The sequence below is a fragment of the Mustela nigripes genome, chromosome 2, assembly GCF_022355385.1.
Source record: "Mustela nigripes isolate SB6536 chromosome 2, MUSNIG.SB6536, whole genome shotgun sequence".
NCBI lineage: Eukaryota > Metazoa > Chordata > Mammalia > Carnivora > Mustelidae > Mustela > Mustela nigripes.
The window spans coordinates 41,963,534-41,977,583 of NC_081558.1; positions in this window are offsets into that span (position 1 = coordinate 41,963,534).

Consider the following 14,050-nt stretch of genomic DNA (forward strand, 5'->3'; position numbering starts at 1 on the left):
AAGAAATTAGGTAAGACTAAATTGGCAAGTGCTGAAGAGAAAGTAGTTTGACAGTTATGAAAAGGAAAATATTTGAAAGTATGAATTAAAAGTATGACATTGTAAGCATTTGAATGAACAGATTTAAGAGCAGTTTGGAATGATTTTTTTTAATGAAATTTTTTTAAAGATAAACATTTATTTACATAAGTGTGTTAATTGAGTGTGTATCCTAGAATGTACAGGATACACACTCAATTAACTTACTTTATAATGAAAGAATATTGAAGAACAAATTAAACAGTAAGAAGAAAAATTTCATTTTGATAAAAACTACAAGGTAATCTAATCTCTGTAGAATAAAAGACACTGTAACAAAGTTTAGACAAAAGTCATACACATCTTTATATAAGTATATCTCATTTTTATGTTATATAAATAATATAATATCTTTTTTTATAGCTAGCAAGTTTGGAATGGTAGGGCTTCTGTTCTTATTAGGCACCCAAATTATTCTGAATGTTAAATCTTTTGAATATTACTCTTGGTGCAAAGTTATTTTCAAAGATATTCATTACAGCATGCTTGTAATAATAATAATTTAAAAAACAGAAAACAATCTTAGTATCCCTTAGTAAGGGAATGCATTAATAGATTATGCATATACATATGAGAAAGTGCTACAATGCAGTTAAAATAAGTGAATTAAATCAATTTATGATAGCATGAATAAATCTCAGAGCCCAATACTGAGTACTTAAAAGTTACAAAATGTTATGTACAACTTGATTTTATTTATTTAAAGTCCCGAATCATAAAATACCAACTTGTTTTAATGAATTGCAATATATATAATCATGTGAAACACCTTCAGGATATATATACACCGCATTCACAACAGTGGTCAGTTTTGGTAAATTAGTAGATTTGTCAGGATTCTCCAGAGAAACAGAACCAGTAGGAGAAATATATATCTCACATATTTTTATATATATATATTTATACATTAATATATATATATATTTGATTATGTCATTAAGCCATCTGCCTGAAGTATTAAAAATATAGGGAAGGGGCGCCTGGGTGGCTCAGTGGGTTAAGCCGCTGCCTTTGGCTCAGGTCATGATCTCAGGGTCCTGGGATCAAGTCCCGCATCGGGCTCTCTACTCCGCAGGGAGCCTGCTTCCTCCTCTCTCTCTCTCTCTGCCTTCCTCTCTGCCTACTTGTGATCTCTCTCTGTCAAATATATAAATAAAATCTTAAAAAAAAAAAAATTAAAAAAAAAAATATAGGGAAGCTTTTTTTTTTGCTTTAAAAATATATTTAAAAATTTAAAAATATATTTAAAAATCAAATATATAAATATATATTTATAAAAATATATAAATATATAAATATACCACATATATACCACATATATATATATAAATATACCACATATATAAATATGTGGTATATTTATATATTTGATTTTTATATATATTTTATATATTTATTTATATATTTGATTTTTTGATTTCCATATATAGATATTATTATTATCGTTAAGAGGAGTTTTCTCCCAAGATTCCTCGGTGGCTGAGAAGTCCCATGATCTTCTGCTGTCTGCAAGCTGGGGATCCAGGAAAGCCAGTTTGGTCTAAAGGCCTGAGAGCCTTAGGTGCCCATTTTGTTAATTCCAGCCTCTGTCCTGTGCAAAAAAAAGAGGCAATTCTCAGCTTCCTCTCTGCTTTTTGTTCTCTTCAAGTCCTCCACATGTTGGGTGAGACCCACCACATGGGGGAGCAATCTACCTTGCTGAGACCACTGATTCAAATCCTAACCTAATCTGGAAGCACCTTCACAGACATACCCAGAAACAATGTTTAGTCTGGGCATCCAGGGGTCAGCCAAATGGACACACAAAATTAACCATCACAATTAGCCTACCCTGGATTTCAAGAAATTATGCAGTGTTGGGTGTTTTATTTCTTAAAGAAGCTGATTAGAGCAATTATAGCGGTTTCTTTTAAATGCTATGTACATTTCATATATTTGAAGTATTTTCTAATTGCACTATGAATTCACTATGAATGCTTGCTTTTTCTTGTTTTTAGACTTGTTTGCAAATTTTGGTCAAGTATTTGAGATTTTAAATTTAAGAATACTATATTACTTTCTAAGAATTCTAGTTTTAGAATTTATGTTGGTGACAATAGTTTAGAGCAGATTCTCCTAAATCACAGTATTCTTGTTACTCTTTTGAAAACGAAGGGAAATTCCTATTAATTCCTCGAAGTGCTTTCAAAGAACACCTACTGCATTTTCAGTGGCACCTGTTTCAAAATAGGAGACTTTTGAAACTTATTGTTTACATGAAGATTTTGACAGATCCTAACAGTAGTTTTAAAGACTTGTTAAAGAGATTTTTTTTCCTAATAAATTTTCCTGGCATTGTCATAATATGTATATTTTTAAATTGAACATGATGGTGAGGAACCAATTCAGAAACAATGGAATAGTGGTGAATGAAACTCTGGTCTGAGAAATATAGACAAGTAAGAATTATTATATACTTAAATTTATTTTTAAAGCAAAAAAAAAAAAGCTTCCCTATATTTTTAATACTTCAGGCAGATGGCTTAATGACATAATCAAAACAAGATTTAGTATACATATATATGTATGTATATATATGTAAATATTGTATTTATATATTAAATTTAAAAGAATATTTGATTTGGAACAAGATGAAAAAACTAAATATGCAGGCACAGATTGATGGCTTCCCTAGGAAGACAAAAGAGTAATAAATACTTAATTCTTGGCTTATGCTCTGTTTCTCTTTGTACTATATATATTCATAAGCTTGTGACCCTTTTGATTGTTCTTTGGTATACAAAACTTGATTCTATCTACTTGACAGTTAATAGCTTCATGGTAACTTATTTAGACTTAGAGTCTTTGCTGCTCTAGATGTCTTTAGAAATAAGATGTATTTCTAAGACTGCAAAGCCTCTTTCACTATTTGGAATCAAAAAAAGAAACCTATTTTTAGACTTCTGACATTCAAAAAAAATTTATTTCATTTCTATTCTCTTTCCTTATAGTTCCAGTTAAAAACCATCAAATGGGGTGCCTGGTGGCTCAGTTGTTAAGTGTCTGCCTTTGGATCAGGTCATGATCCCAGTGTCCTGGGATGGAGTCCCACATCGGGCCCCCTGCTCAGCAAGAATCCTGCTTTCCTCTCCCACACTCCCTGCTCATGTTCCTGCTCTCGCTGGTTCTCTCTCTGTCCAATAAATAAATAAAATATTTAAACAATACAAAATAAAAACCATTAGAGAGGTCAATGAATCAGTCTTTCAGAATGTTTACTCTGATGTATTTTTAAAAATTTTTTTATAAACATGTAATGTATTATTAGCCCCAGGGGCACAGGTCTGTGAATCGCCAGGTTTACACACTTCATAGCACTCACCATAGCACATATTTTCCCCAATGTCTATAACCCCACCACCCTCTCCTTATTCCCCCCGCCCCTCCGGCAACCCTCGGTTTGTTTTTTGAGATTAAGAGTCTCTCATGGTTTGTCTCCCTCCCTTCCTACCCTCCAAACCCCCCACGTTGCATCTCCACTTTCTCACATGATGTATTTTTTGAGTCTCACTCTTCTATGTGATCACAGTATTTTAGGTGCTTCTCATGCAAAATTTTTCAAATTCAATTATAATTATGCATTTATCTTTCCTGCTGGATTATAGGTTTCTCAAGAGCAGGGGCCATGTAGTATATAGCTTTATATAGTGGAATTTAATAAAATGATCATCGTACCATAAATTAGATACTCAGTATTTGTGAAAACAGTGAAAGATTCATGCTTTGTTTTTTTAGTCACTTGAAGCCATGCATATTATATGACTTAACAATTTCTAGGACATGATTCTTACCTCTTTTCTACTTCTATTAACATACTTTCTCTAATAAGAGCATGATTTTTTGGTTCTTTCATCTTCCTTTAAATCATTAAAACTTTGTTGGAATATAGTATGGAGAAGTGTATTATATGATAATAATGTATTCTGTAAGAGCTTATTGATCAACTACTATGTACCTGACTCTACTAGACATTGGGTACACAATGATCAGAGAAAACTATCCTGTTTTAATGAAAAGAAGAGCTATGTTACTTCTTGGAGTCACACTTGTGTGGAATAATACATAGAATTGAATCTGGATGTGGCTTTGGCTTATTAAAAACTACAGGATAGTAGGGGGGCGCCTGGGTGGCTCGGTTGTTTAAGTGTCCGACTCTTGATTTCAGCTCTGGTAATGATCTCAGGGTCCTAGGATTGAGCATCGCAACAGGCTCCGTGCTGGGGTTGGAGCCTGCTTAAGATTCTCTCTCTCCTTCTCCCTCTGCCCTTCCCCTGCCCATGTCTCTCTCCTTTCCTCTCTAAGAAAAATCAAAAACCAAAACAAACAAATAAACAAACAAAACCAACCCACTGTAAGATAGTATTTTCTGAAAGATTTTATTTATTTATTTGAGAAGGAGAGGGAGAAGCAGGCTCTCCTGCTCAGTAGGGAGACTGATGCAGGGCTTGATCCCGGGACCCTAGGATCATAATCTGAGGTGAAGTAAGTCACTTAACTGACTGAGCCATCCAAGTGCCCCTAAGATAGTATTTTTTTATTTTCTAATTATTGGTTTTAAATTTCTGAAGTCTGACTAGGCTAGACTGAAATGATTACTAATTATACTTCTATAAGCTATTCCTGTTTTCACACTGCCAAGTGAGGTATGCATGTCACAAAATCCTCCTGTTTTCTAGTTCTCTAATTTGACTATTCAACTTCTGGTCCCAGCTGGAACTAAGAACTTCATGTTTGTTTGGAAATGAATAATGAATTTTTAAGTTTCCTTTGCTTCAGTTTGACTTGGAATTACGGCTTGAGTCAGTTCTTGTATTATTCAGTCCAGATTTGTCTTCCTTCACTCAGGGCAGCCTCTATATTTCAGTTCAAAAGCCAGCTTATGTTTACTGGTTTATCACTATGGTTTTTTGATTGTTTCCTTGCTTTGCTTTGCTTTCTGAGAAATTACTTGCTTTGGAAATAATAACAGTGCAGTTCAGAAACTGAGGTTGCCAAATGTCATATTCTACTTATTCTGTGTTTTTGTAAATCTTTAGGTGGGGGAGCTTGCCAAATTGTCAGATTGCTTCATTGTTTTCCTGTAATGCAGTTGCCAATTTTAAATATTCATCGCTGAGGAAGTGGGATTTTGCGCATTGCCTACCTAGCATTAGCTGACAAGAAGTTGCTACTAATTTTGTTCAATTTCTGTTCTCTTTCGCTTATTTAACTATTTGACACCCTTTGGGAGATCGCGTTGTCTTTTGACTGAAAATATTTATCATGATTTTTGAGGAAACTAAAGCATAAAGTAGGTTTAAAGCCACAGTAAAGCTGAGAACAGTCCCCTTTATCAATGCAGCAGGGTAGTTCTATTTCAGGCAGTTATTTACCTATTTTTCCTCCAGTTTCTAGCAGCATATTTGCTTTGCCATTTTATATTTACTCACAGAGCGCCTCAAGATCAAGAAGAGGGGACAATCTGAGATTCTATTCCCCTTGGGTGCTTCCACTCCCAGGAAGGAGGGCTGCTGATTTGAACGAGATTGCCACTGTTCTTCTCTACTCCTCTGCTTTAATTCCCCTCCCCTGCTGCTGCGCATATTGAACGATAATGAATGTTTTCGGAGCTCCCACAGTCCTCTCACCTACTTGCACTCCCAACAAAAAAGGGAAAGTTTTTTGAAGCCAATTCTTTTTATATTAAGTTCTACCAAAATGTGCTCAATTGCATATGGATTTCCAATGATAATTACATATTTTTTTCCTTTGAAAATGTGGATTCGAAAAAGAACAATCACTTTAAATTAGCTTTTGCTGTAACTTTGCAGAAAGGGTTCAGTGATGCTGTAGTGAGTGTCTTTCTGTTTATGTAAAATTAAAATGATACATAAATATTGTTAAATATGTCACTCCCTATTTTCCACATGAGGGTTGACTAGAGAGGGGCTGGAGGGAACTTGATGGGGTGTAGAAGATGTTCTTGATTGGGAGAATGATTACGTGAATGTATGTAACTTATATATATACTGATAAAAGTCATCAAAATCTCTACATAAGGTCCGCTTATTTTTTAAGGTTTTTTCCTTTTATTTATTTAAGTAATCTCTACACTGAACGTGGAACTAGAAATCACAACCCTGAGATCAAGAGTCACATGGTCTTCCATCTGAGCCAGCCAGGTGCCCCAAGATCTGCATATCTGAAGTGAGAATGTGATGATATTTTAGATATAACACAAAAGATATAATCCATGAAAAAATGATAGGCTGGACTTCAGCAAAATTAAAAATTCCTGTTCTGTGTCAAGAGAATGAGAAGACAGACCACAGACTGGGAGAAAATAATTGCAAAAGACATATCTGATAAAGGACTTTTATTCAAAATATACAAATAACTCATAAAACTCAACATAAAAATACAGGCAATTCAATTAAAAAATGGGCAAAAGAGCCTTAGTAGACACTTCAGAGAAGATGATACACAGATGGCAAATAAGCATATGAAAAGATGTTCCACATCATATGTCATCAGGGAAATGCAAATCAAAACAATATTGAGAGATACCACTGTACTACTGTTAGAATGACTAAAATGCAAAGTGCTCACAACGGAAATGCTAGCAAGGATGTGAAGCCACAGGAACTCTCATACATTGCTGGCTGGAATGCAAAATGGTACAGTCACTTGGGAACACAGTGTAGCCGTTTCTTGCAAAACTAAATGTATTCTTACCACATGATCCGGTAATTGTGCTTCTTGCTTATTACCAAATGAGTTGAAACCTTATGTCCATATAAACATCTGCACAAGGATGTTTATGGAAACTTTTATCAAAATTGCCAAACTTGAAAGCAATCAAGATGTTCTTCAGTAAGTGAGTGGGTAAATAAGCTGTGGTATATCCAGATAATGGAATATTATCGTGATAAAAAAATGAACTATCAAACCATGAAAAGACATGGAGAAATTGTAAATGCATATTAGTAAGTGAAAAACTCAGTCTAAAAAGGCTGCATGCTGTTTGATTCCAACTTTATGACATTCTGGAAAAGGTAAAACTGTGGACTCAGTAGAACGATCAGTGGTTATCCAGGGGTTAAGGGGGTAGGAGGGGTACAGAGGCAAAGCACAGAGGGTTTTTAGGACAGTGAAACTACTCAGATGGTGGATATATGTCTTACACATTTGTCAAAGCCCACAGAATATACGATGCAGAGTACATCTTAATGTGAAGTATGGAGTGTGGGTGAAAATGTTATGTCAGTACTGATTTGTTGATTGTAACAGATGTACTCTTCTGGTGTGAACTTTTGAAAGTGGAGAGACTGTGTATATATGGAGGCAGAGGGTATATGGGATATTTCTATACCTTCCTTTCAATTTTTCTGAGAGCCTAAAAATAGTTTAAAAAATGAAGTCTGTTTTTAAAAAATAAAATTTAATTTAAAAATAAAGAAAATGCATGTCTTTATAGAAGCATTCTTAAAACTGAAGCTCCAAAGTTTTGCATCTCTCAGGATGCCTGGGTGGTTCAGTTGGTTAAGTGATTAACCCTTGCTCAGCGGGGAGCTTGCTTCTCCTTCTTGCTCCCCCTGCTTGTGCTGCCCCCGCCCCGAATTGACAAATAAATAAATAAAACCAATCTCAAAATTTTAGGGCCAACATCCAACTGAATGAGCCATTCAGCCATTCCAAAATCTTAAATTTTGCATCTCTCAATAGTTAAGAGGAATCCCTAGTTTCTTTTCCTTTCTTTAAGCAGTGTATATCCACTCTGCCCCTCTCATTGTGACTTCATCCCCAAATCTAATTTATTAACACAGGGCGATGCCCCTTCTTAGGTACAATTAGCTATGTCTTCTTCTTTTTTTTTTTTTTTTTTTAAAGATTTTATTTATTTATTTGACAGAGATCACAAGTAGGCAGAGAGGCAGGCAGGGAGGGGGGGGGGGGGGGGGGAGCAGGTTCCCTGCAGAGCAGAGAGCCCGATGTGGGACTCGATCCCAGGACCCTGGGATCATGACCTGAGCCGAAGGCAGAGGCTTTAACCCACTGAGCCACCCAGGAGCCCTAGCTATGTCTTCTTATGGACAAAGATGTCAAGGTATTTTCTCAACATACAAAATCCTTATTTATAGTAAACAGGAAATATTTATAAAATTGTTTCTACATTATCATTAGAGCTAAAGAAAAACTATATATATATATGAATATATCTATTCATATATATATAAAGACATCTGAGCTTATAGGATTTGTTTTAATGTGGTAAACTATCAATCATATGCATATTTTTTCTTTTTTGCTATAATTCTGAATATAACTATAACTATTACTTTAAAAAATCCTTCTTTATTAGAACTAGTAAAGACACAAGCATTCTTTAGTGGTCTCTGCTTAATTCTTGGTGACTTAAATAGACAAGGGCATAGATACGTAGTTCCAGCTTTACTCCCCGTTTAAAATTATTGTTGATAATCATCCACTGCTGTGATTTTTTTTTCCCCAGACATCTATGTTTGGGTTGTGTGCTTATCCCCATCTTTAGTCTCCAACCTAGACCCCAAGTGTAGTTGCCCATGACCTTCATCTTTGCTCTACCTCAAATGTCTGACCAGTTTTCTCAGTACTCCTGACTCTGGGAGGGCAAGTTCTCTCATCAACTTGTGAGCCTTTGCTGCTATCACATAAAATCATTGCCAGGGAACAAAATAGTTTTCTGCTTTACAGAAGGTTTCTAGAACTTCCTGTTAGTTTGTCTTTTAATTCTATCCATAAGGTTTGTTATTGATGACAAGTATCTCATAAAAAAAGGAACAAAAACAAAAAATTTTTAAAAGGGTCTTTTTATCAACGTCATGGGCATTCGAGACTACAGTAAATTTAATTTAATGTAAATTTGGAACTTTTCTGCCTCTTGGGCATCTCATTTCCTTTGGTACTCTTTTCCTCAAGCATCCTAAGCAAATGGTTTCATTGTCCTCATAAGCTATAATGTTTAGGTTACAAATTGATTAATCTGTATATATTTTTATCAGCTTGAATATGAGATTGTGATATTCTAGAAATATTAGCATCATTTGAGAAATAGACTGAAAAGAATTTCACCTTTTTTTTAATGAAAATGAGATACTGGTTTGATGCCAAATAAGGTATCAGAATAAAAACAGTTTTATTCTCTGCTTCAAAAAACTCATAGGTTATTATGTTTTTAATCACCTTTCATTCATTCAGGTGACATGAGTATCGATTGTATCTTGGATGAATCTGATTTATGCACACAGTGGTATATTTAACATATTTTAATGTTTGGAAATTATATGCTGAAATACTTCATTTAATGCAGATTGCAAATTCTATAGCATCAATAATCTTTGCTAATTTTATGAGACATATGGTCATAAAATAACAATGTGACCCCATGATTGTTATTCTAAAGTTATTTTCTTCTCCTTCTCTTTTTTCTTCCTTTCATGCTAATATGAACAGATAATGATTAAGATTATTCAGGCTAACACAAATAACTAGGTGAAAGGCAACATTTCAACCTCACCCCTACAAACTCTCCCAATCAGCACTTGAATTACAAAGCAACTGTTTTGACAACCCTATTCATTTATGAGCATGTAGTTCTGGGTTTTTTTGTTTGTTTGTTTTCTTTTTCTTTGTAGCACCACTGTGGGTGAAGGAATGTCTGTTTTGCATGCAGACTCCTGGAGAGACTTGTTTGAACTAAATTTCCAAAGTTCCTAGCACTATGCCACATTTTTAAGGTGGCTGAGTACTTTTTAATAATAGAATAATGTATTAAAGATACAGAAACTAGATACTCAGTTCTTCCCTAGCATACATGAAGTAAAGGGGAAGTCACTCATTGTGTCACTTGGCACTTGATGCTGTATCCCTTGGAGTGAATCCTTTTGTCTTCTGAGGAATCATTTGAGATCAAGTGGAACAGTTTTCTGGAGTTTTCTATCTGGAGCTTGTATAGGCCCTACTGAACATGGATTCAAAGATTTTTTGGGGGGGGAGCTTATTTATTTATTTTAAAGAGAGAGAAAGAGTAGTGGGGGGAGGGGCAGAGAAAGAGGGAGAGAGAATCCTGAGCAGATTCTGCACTGAGCATGGACCCTGATATGGGGCTCAATCTTAGGACCCTGAGATCATAACCTGAGCCGAATTCAAGTTGGAAGCTTAACCAACTGAACCACCCAGGTGTCCCAAATCCAGACATTTTTAGGGACTGATGAACCCGTGGAGGATCTGTTGAACTCTTTGAATCATCTCCCCAAGAATATGTGCTGATGCCTACAACACAAACTTTGCATACAACATATACTTTGCATGTATTTCCCTTGTACCAGAGGTCTACTTATGGAGTCCCCTGCCTCTGGCTTAGCCAAAACTGTTGGTAACTGTTCTAACCCAGTATCTCCCTTTTCAGGAGTAGTTTTCCAGTTGTTTTCGATAAGATCACCTCTTTTTTTGCCTTTTAGTCCTTAAACTTTGGAGGGACTGATCCAGTCCATTGCTTTGTATGAATAGTATATTAGTCTTCTTGGGCTATAGTACCAAAATACCACAGCCTTGGTGACTTAAGTAACAGAAGTTTATTTCTCACAGTTCTGGAGGCTAGAAGGTCCAAAATTAAGGTGCCAGAAGATTTTATTCCTTCCTGATGAGGACCCTTTTCCTGGCTTGTAGAAGGCTGCCTTCTTGCTATATCCTTGCATGACAGAGAAAGAGAGAAGGAGATGGAAGGCTGTCTGCCGTCTTACAAGTGCACAAATCCTTTCAGATTAGTACCAAACCCTAAGACTTTATTTAATCTTAATTACTTTCTAAAGGCCCTGTCTCCAAATATAATCACTTTGGTTACAGTTTCAATATATGAATTTGGAGGGGACAGTCTATTTTTTTAAACATTTTATTTAGGGGCGCCTGGGTGGCTCAGTGGGTTAAAGCCTCTGCCTTTGGCTCAGGTCATGGTCCCAGAGTCCTGGGATCGAGCCCCACATCTGGCTTTCTCCTCAGCAGGGAGCCTGCTTCCCTTCCTCTCTCTCTGCCTGCCTCTCTGTCTACTTGTGATCTCTGTCAAAAAATAAATAAAAAACAAATGAACCAGAATAGTGGGAACGAGTGAAAAATAAAAGATTTCCTACGAAGTAAAAATAAATAAATAAATAAATAAATAAATAAATGAAATCTTAAAAACATTTTATTTATTTGAGAGAGAGAGCGAGAGAGCAAGAATGGGCAGGGGACAGGGCGAAGATGAGAGGGAGAAACAGACTCCCCACTGAGCAGGGAACCTGGCATGGGACTCCATCTCAGGACCCTGAGATGATGATCTGAGCAGAAGGCAGATGCCTAACCAACTGAGCCACCCAGGCGGCCCTGGAGGAGACATTATTTAGTCCAGAGCAGGCAGCCATGTGATCCAGGTTTGGGTTACAGATATAGTCCTTCTCTTTACCACATGATTAGTTTATGCATGGTCAGGTAACCCAAATTGTGTATGTACACCCCAATTTGGAGGGAATATGGGCAAACTTCTGGGGAAAAGAATGTTTTGTTTTGTTTTATTTATTTATTTAAAGATTTTACTTATTTATTTGTCGGAGAGAGAGCAGAAGCAGGGAGAGCTGCAGGCAGAACAGGCAGAGCAGACAGAGGGAGAAGCAAGCTCCGTGCTGAGCAATGAGCCCAATGCAGGACTCAATCCCAGGACCCTGGGATAACCTGAGCCAGAGGCAGCTGTTTTAACCAACTGAGCCACCCAGGTGTCCCAGAAAAGAACATTTAAAAAAATAGTATCGTTTGTTATTAGTATAAAAAAAAACAAGTTTGTACATGTTGGCACCTGTTATATCGAATCTAGGATTAAACTAAGGGAAGATAAGCAGAACTAAGAAGAGGGAAGAGAGAAACTGAGGTAGGATGCCGTTATTTGAGCCTCTGAATCCAGCAATGCCTACAACAAAATTAGAATGGCTTAATAATAGAAGTCAAGTCTCCTTTTTGTGCTTGAGCCAATTTAATTTGGATTTCCGTCACTCATAACCAAGATTCCTGACCAGCATACTCATCTACTAGGGAAGAAGTGTGATTACATACCGGGGGAATGAATCCAACTTCTTTATCTTGGCAAGAACCCTGTCTTGGAAAAATCATTGGATTTTCTTTTCCAAGTAGAAATGCAATACAATTCTAAGTGGAAAGGAAATACCTAAATGTAAGATGGCTTTGACTACGTAAGCTTGAAGGAGAACATGAATCTCAATATATATTAATTGATTTATATAGCCCTATTTAAAACGTTAATCTTCAGATTTCAGAATCTATTTGGGTAAGTAGAAATGAAAACTGAAGGTCATTTCATGGCTCATATTATTTTTCACTTTAAAAATGAATATGAAAATGATGATTAAATTTCTATCCAACCACTTAAAATACATAAAAATGTCTAAAACCCAGTACGAGCTGAAGCTGATACAATACATCCCTTTGAAAAGTCAAACAATTATACAGTTTTGAACCTCAGTTTCATGCTTTAAATATCGTGGAGGGATGCCCAACTGTCTTATTAAACTGTTAGGCTGTGGTACATCAAAGCTGGAGTATAGTACAGGATCAAACAACAAAATCAAATTGGCAAGCACAGAAAGTAACCTATAATTATGTTTCAGATACAAGGTAGAAGTCAAGATCTAAGATGACATAAATTTCAGATAAAAGTCACTCAACAGAATAGAGGAAAAGAATCTGTGGGAAGCAGTATCTATAGTGGATGAGAATGCAAACTTTTAGTTACAAATAACCTTAGATTGGATCCCCAGTTTTGCCATTTATTACATCCAAAGTTCATGACTTCTGCAAGTTACTAATTATTTCTAAGCCTCAATTTCCTCATCTTGAAAATGGAGATAATAGTACCTACTTCATAAAATTATCTGTGAGGATCAATTGAGTTACCGCCAAATGCCATATTATTATATGAGCTTTAGGCAATGAGATAATACACACAAAGTTCATAGGAAAGCACCCAATTGAGAGTTAGCACTCAGTGAATAGAAAGTGCTCTCTTTTTTTTTTTTTTAAAGATTTTATTTATTTAACAGACAGAGATCACAGCTAGGCAGAGAGGCAGGCAGAGAGAGAGGAGGAAGCAGGCTCCCTGCGGAGCAGAGAGCCCGATGTGGGGCTCGATCCCAGGACCCTGGGATCACGACCTGAGCCGAAGGCAGAGGCTTTAACCCACTGAGCCACCCAGGCGCCCCGAAAGTGCTCTTTTTATGGTAATAATTAATTATAACCATTGTAATAAACCCAATCAATTAGATCTTGGTTTGCACAATAATTCATTCATGACCAGCCCGATTCTTGCTCTAAAGGTCATTATGCTTTCAGTATATTCAGAAGTAATATATTAGTTTTCATTCATATATTTGTAACCCAGACATATAGTATATGAACAAAATAGCAAGCTATTCAATAGTTATAATGATGCTTGTAAACAAGCTTTTGTAGTAAAGGCCTGAGTATTTATGTTGCCTTTCATATTGTATATGATGAGAATTTCATCTGAAGTTTCTTTAAATGATAGTGATTGCTCTCTGCTGTTTATATTTCTCATTATATTTTAAGATTCCCCTTCTTCAAGAATTGACGAAGTAGGGTGCCTGGGTGGTTCATTGTTGAAGTGTCCCATTCTTGATTTCAGATTGGGTCATGATCTCAGGGAAATTGAACCTGGCATCAGACTCTTGCTAAGTGTGGAGCCTGCTTAAGATTCTCTCTCCCTCCCCCCACCCTGTTTCTCTTTCTCTGTCTCTAAAAGAAGAAAAAGAATTGGCAAAGTAAAAAGAATTTAACCAAAAATTGGGTTTAAGAAAGAAAAAAGTCATATTCTAGACTTCCTGCTTTTAGGCATAATTTTTAGAATGATGAT